Source organism: Pocillopora verrucosa, chromosome 2 (genome assembly GCF_036669915.1).
Source record: "Pocillopora verrucosa isolate sample1 chromosome 2, ASM3666991v2, whole genome shotgun sequence".
Taxonomy (NCBI): Eukaryota; Metazoa; Cnidaria; class Anthozoa; order Scleractinia; family Pocilloporidae; genus Pocillopora; species Pocillopora verrucosa.
This window is the reverse complement of record NC_089313.1, coordinates 12,771,731-12,777,762: the sequence shown is the minus strand read 5'-3', so window position 1 is coordinate 12,777,762 and position 6,032 is coordinate 12,771,731. Positions and strand designations below refer to the sequence as shown.

The 6,032-nt window shown below is 37.3% G+C and overlaps 1 protein-coding gene across 1 annotated transcript in view; it reads left to right on the top strand.

The window, feature by feature from the left end:
- LOC131768916 (proline dehydrogenase 1, mitochondrial-like) overlaps window positions 1–6,032 on the top strand; it is a 40,876-nt gene that overhangs the window by 29,705 nt on the left and 5,139 nt on the right.

Genomic DNA, 6,032 nt, shown 5'->3' with positions numbered 1-6,032 from the left:
AACCACTGTGGTCCATTTTATCGAAGAGGCCCTTCCCTCGCAGATCAGTAGATGGGCAAGCGATCGAGAGAGAGAGAGACAGAGGCAGGATTCAAAATAGTTCAACTTTTAGCTTAAAATCCTAGTGTGAAAATTATAAGCTTGAGAGGATTTTTAAGGATTCAGGTTGGATATGTTTCCTTGGCTACCCGATGAAAATCAAGAGAGTACTTTCCTTCTATTTGTTAACCCTTTAACCCCTAAGAATGACTAGTATCTAATTTCTCCCTGCAATATCGTCAACTGAAAAACCTCTTGATTGTTAAACTAATTCTCCTCGTCAGCACCTTAGGAAATATGTAGAGAACAGCATGAAGAATATACAAAGTGGTGTTGGGGTGTTGAGGGTTAGAAGTCGGCGAACCAGTAGTGAATAAGGCTATTTGGGATAGCGAAGCGCGCACAAATACCAGTCATTGTGGCTTACGTTAATTATTTTAAGGCTTCAACTCTTTAAGTTACATCCCCCTGAGTTGTTAAGTTGGCTGAATTTAACAACAATCCAAAGATAAACCAAGATTTCTGTTGTCATCATCACCATCATTGCGATTTGATCTCACCGCACCAGTGGGCGTATAAGGTCATCATCACTAGATTTTGTGTCGCCACACCCTTCTTCTTTCACCTGACTTGATTTCTTCCCCTGTACGCTGACCTTCTCCAAGCGGTCATCAGCCCCCCTCTGCTGACTTCATGCACTCTCCTTTGTGTTTCCTTTACCAGATCCATCTTCTAAATACCTCGCGACAAACATTTTCACTACTTTAACGTCAACCACTCCCTCTGTTACAGAAACTAAAAGCGTTAAAATCAATAGCATATATTCTATACACAGATTATATTAATAGGAAAGTTAATCACTGGAGCATAAAAGCCCCTAACCTCTAACTCACTCGTGGTTCAGCTGATAATAATGCCTAATTAATATTTGGGAGGCACTGACTGAAGTCTCAGCAGATACCGTGACTGTCAACAGAGAAACAAGCGAAAAAGAAGAAATAAAACAGTTTTTATTTAACTACCGACAACAATTGACTTTAAATCGGCTTACCTGTGAGGATCTCACCCTCCATCTCCCCCCCCCCCCCCCCCCCCCCCCACGCCTCGTTGGCAGTTAATTGGCAATCAATTTACTATGGTCCCGCCTTTAATTAAACTCTGTTAGCGACGGATAATTCCCAAACGTTCTCCCTAAAAACCATGTAATCCTTAAAATCCTCCATCCCCCCCCCCCCGGCGATAAATAATAAATAGTCCCTTAAAAGTGTCAAACTAGTCTTGTACCCAGACCCTTTCATGTCGGAAGGATGGAGAAACAAAGATTTTGGTCAAGAGAAGACATTGGAATCACTAACTTTTTAGTGGATACTGCAAAGATAAGAACTTCCGAATTATTTAGTAATAATTATTATACGAAGTGTTCGTTTTTTTACCAATTGTCTTGGAAAGGATAAAACTGATTACATGGTAAGTGGATAGTTCTTAATTAATCTATATTAATCTATATTAATCTTGACAACGTGGCTGATGCTTTTAAAGTGATCAAACAACCAAAATAATGAATTACTTTTCCCAACCTTCCGAACTTCTGCTGTCACAGTGTTTTAGGTATCCAGATCACGTGTGTTTAGGTTATTCCCTTCCCCCCTCTAGGCTTATCGAAATAAAAAGGAAAAGTTCTAAATTGCATAATCATTTAGGTTGAAATTTTCAATAGTTAGTAGTCATGATAAACTGCTTATGACCGAATTTGGTGGGGTCAGTGGGTAAAATATTTGGGTAGTGATTTAGGTAAGTGTCAACGGTAATATTTTCTTTTCTTCTATAATGCTATGATTCCACAAAATTTCATGCACCTGTAAACAGTCAATAGTCTTTCCCCTTGGCAGGAAGTTGGAAAAGTGACACCATAGCTTCTTTGAAATACAACTTTCCTGTTAAAGTCTAAGCAATATGAAATGATGTCTGGTTAGCAAACTGTTTTTCCTTTGACCATTTCCAGTAAAGTAGAACTTCATAATTTTGCAATGTGAGTATGACTTGGTTCAGTATTGTCACTTCGAAGAGACCTTTTCTAATACAATTATAGAACTTATGCAGTATTTTAATAAATTTGTTCAAGCCAAGTATTGTTTTTTCATAAAATAGATTTGGACAAGAAAAATGATAATAAAGAGAAGGTGTGAAAGAAGTGGAATGGTGAAGTTAAGTAAACAGTAACCTAACAACAACTGACATTACAATAAACTAGGCTAACATTTGTTTTAGATGCCATTTTTCACAGTATTCAGAAAATCTTTAATTTACCATGCTCATGCGATAAGAAATTAAATTTTAGAAACAGTATGGGGCCCAAGAAATATTTTTCAATCTGTAACAAATAGGGATTTTTTCATGGAAAGTGTGCACAAGTGAGATTTATTGCATCAAACAAAAATTAACATGTGAGCCTAGTGAACTAGTGAATTTTTTTGATCAACGCGACAAGTGGATAAAAATTGTTCAAGCATTTTCCATGGTATGATGCTTCCATTTCATACATACTAAGTTTTTTTCTAACCTTCCAACAAAGATTGGAAGCTAACAACTGTGAAAATACATTGTTTGTTTCATTAGAGCCACAAATGATACCACTAAACAGTGTAAATCCCTATTTGTATTAAAATAAATTCCATTTCTTAACAATTCTCAAATAGAAGATTAAATAATTTTTCAAAGATTTAAAGGTGAGAAGGAAAAAAAAAGGTGATACTATATGATTATTTTTGACTGTTGACAAAGAAATTAAAATTTAATATAGATCAAATAAAAAACCCTTTGAAGGTCCATTGCAACAGTTTCCAGTTCATACACATATACAAAGACTGTTTTATTTCCAATCCAACAAAAGCTGCCATAAGCAGGCATTGAAAGATAAAAATCTATGATAATACAAATAGCGATTTTAGGCAAAAGGGTAATTTATTTAGATCTTGTGAGTATAGTTGTCAGTTGGGTAACATCTCCTTGCAAGTGCATTGCCTTACCTCAACTTTTAATTTTTTTTTTCTATCAAAGAAATAAAAAATGTTTCAACTTAGGAGGGAGAGGCCACTCCTACACGGTGGATGTGGTGACCATGCCCACCACGTCAACCTTATTAAAAATATAAAATATGAATCAAAATGAAATCAACTGTCTCTCATTCATTTTATAAATGTAAATTTGCAGCAGATAAATTCAGCCATAACTGCAAATGATAATTTCTTACCAAGCCTGAGGGCCATACAAGAGAACATTTTCCTGAGTTCCTTACAAAAACAGCGGATGGCCAATATTCCTCAGTAGAATTTGAGCAAGAAAAGTTAGCAAGTGATTCATTACATTGCAATTGGACTAAACTTTTTAGTTTTAAATTTGGTGCCTTTCAAAACAAAAATACATGGATTATGATCGTTTCACAGGAAACGGACAGTATGGAAAAGTGCAGAACAAGTAAGAACCAGATCAGTGCTGGTAATTACCTCCATATTACCGTAGTTATTCGGTTATGAGGCGCACTCGGCTATAAGACGCACCCCCAATTGGGCAACTTCATTATTGCGTGTTTTCAAACTGAAAATATCGCTAAAATACTTGGATATAAGGCGCATCGTTGTTTGGGGAGTAAAGATCGGTCAAGTTTATTGTAAATTCTTTCATAAACTTACAAAAAAGCGAAAAAGTCGCGTATTGATTTTAGTTTACCGTTAATTAACAAAAGCAGAATTGTCGCACACGCGACCACGCGCACAAACAAAAGCCTTGATTAAACAAAAGCAAAATGTCACACACATTTACAAAAGCCGAAAAATGTCACACAGTTAGTCACATGAGATAAATAAAAGGCAAAAAAAGTCACACATTTAAATACAACCTATCGGTACATAGTAATTTTTAGCCTTCCCTCTCGGGAAACATGGTTTTAAAGTATAAAAAGAATTCGATCAACAAAATCAGTAGTCGCAAATTTACTTCACCTGGTGAACATCATCTTCCGAAGTCTACATTCAGCACAATCATGCCAAACACTCGCCGTCATTCTAATGATCTCAACTTCAGGTTGAAAATCGTAATTGAAGCTGAAGCTGTTAACAACAATCGAGAGATAGCGAGGGAATACGGAATTTTCGAATCAATGGCTTCGAATCAATGGTTCGGCGATCTGAAGATGACAGCCAAGCGCGCTTCCATGGACCGTTACCGACCAAAAGATCCCGAACTTCATCAACTGCAGGCCGACTGGTTCAGTGATCAAAGGAGCCAAGGTAAGCAAATGCCTCCTTATCTAATACATGAAAGTTCACACGGCAACCAGGTGGACCATCAGACATAGTTTGATGCTACTCTGGTTTGCAGATTTAATGAATGTAACCGAAGAAGATACAATTCATAGACCCAACGTTTCGACACTCCTGTCTAGTGCCTTCATCAGGGGTGATCAAGACGCTGTAACTAGAGGTCCTTTTATATGATCACTAATTAGCGGCCTTTTTTTTTTCTCTGACGAGGTGTAAAAAAAGGCGTCTGGAAGCAAACCGCCATCGTCACGATCTAAACCTCCTCCCAAAAACATTCAAATGGATGTTTTCAATGCGCTTATAGCTCTCAAAAAGGATCCGGACAGGCTCGTATTATCTGCTGACAAGGGTAATTGTGTTGTGGTTATGGACAAACAGCAATATCACGACAAAGCTTTGTCTCTGCTTAATGACAAGAGTACGTATGCTATCTTAAACTCTGATCCTACCAGAAAGACTCAAAGAAAGTTAAACAAAATGTTGCTTGATTTGAAAAAGCTGGTAAAATTAGTGACTCTCCGTACAAAATATTATACAGTAGTGACGGCTTTTGTCCACGTTTTTATGGCTTACCTAAAATTCATAAACCGGGAATTCCTTTGAGACCCATTGTCCTTTTGTTAATTCTCCGACTTATGCAATTTCTGGTTATCTTGCGAGAATTTTGTCGCCTGTTGTTGGGAATACTGATTACACGGATTTCAACCACAACGTTAAAGTTGCTTAAAAACCTTCTAAAAGACTTCAGTTAATATGCATTGGCGATGCGCATGTTTTGAACTAAAAACATACTTTAGTACCCACTGGAACGTATAGAGTTATGTATTTCTACTAGAACGTTAAGGACGTAACTGCCAAAAACCAGTTACAAATAGTAACGCTCTTGATGAAAGGGAACCAGCGACTAGTTTTGCTGTTATTACAGGGTGTTACGAATTAACTTATTCTACAACAGATGAACTCTATATTCCAAGACAGGATTACTTCCATATTTCGCTGCTTCGCGTAGGGTCCATAGCATATCGAATAGGATATCAGAGCGAGCTCTTATTTTTTCACTCGAAGGGCGGCCGATGTAGTTTCTGAGGCTTGCTTTACTGTGATGACCGAAGATCGCCATGATAAGTGAGCTGCGATGGACTTCAGTATGATCATATTTGCTCAGACACCGTCATGATTAGTATGAATTTTAACAGTTATGCCAGTTTGGTTATATTTTTCATCATTTCTGTTTTGTTCTGTTTTGTTTTTGAACTCTGAACTTTATATACTATACGAGTGTTGGCTGTGTTTGATTTTCATTACCGTACGTAAGCTTGCAATCTAACTGAGCGTGAAATTCTTTAAAACTTGGAATGTCTATTTTGTTTTTCCTTTGAGGATTTTCGTATCTGCCCACGTTTTAATAACGTAAATAACGGCGCCTGGTATGTTTACAAACCTTTCTTTGGTTCTTTTGTTACTACTTGCCGGCTCGCTTGTTCCGAAATTTCACTTTCAATTATCGGAAAAAAGCTAAAAAGAAGTCCCGGAAAAGGTCGAACATGGTACAATTTGGCAGATGGCGTGACAGCTTTAGCTCAGTTCTATGCTCTATACTCTCATAGAGCACGCTCTTTCAACCAATGACAGCGCGCGTTATATCCGAACTTTATTATAATGATTTATGGCCAT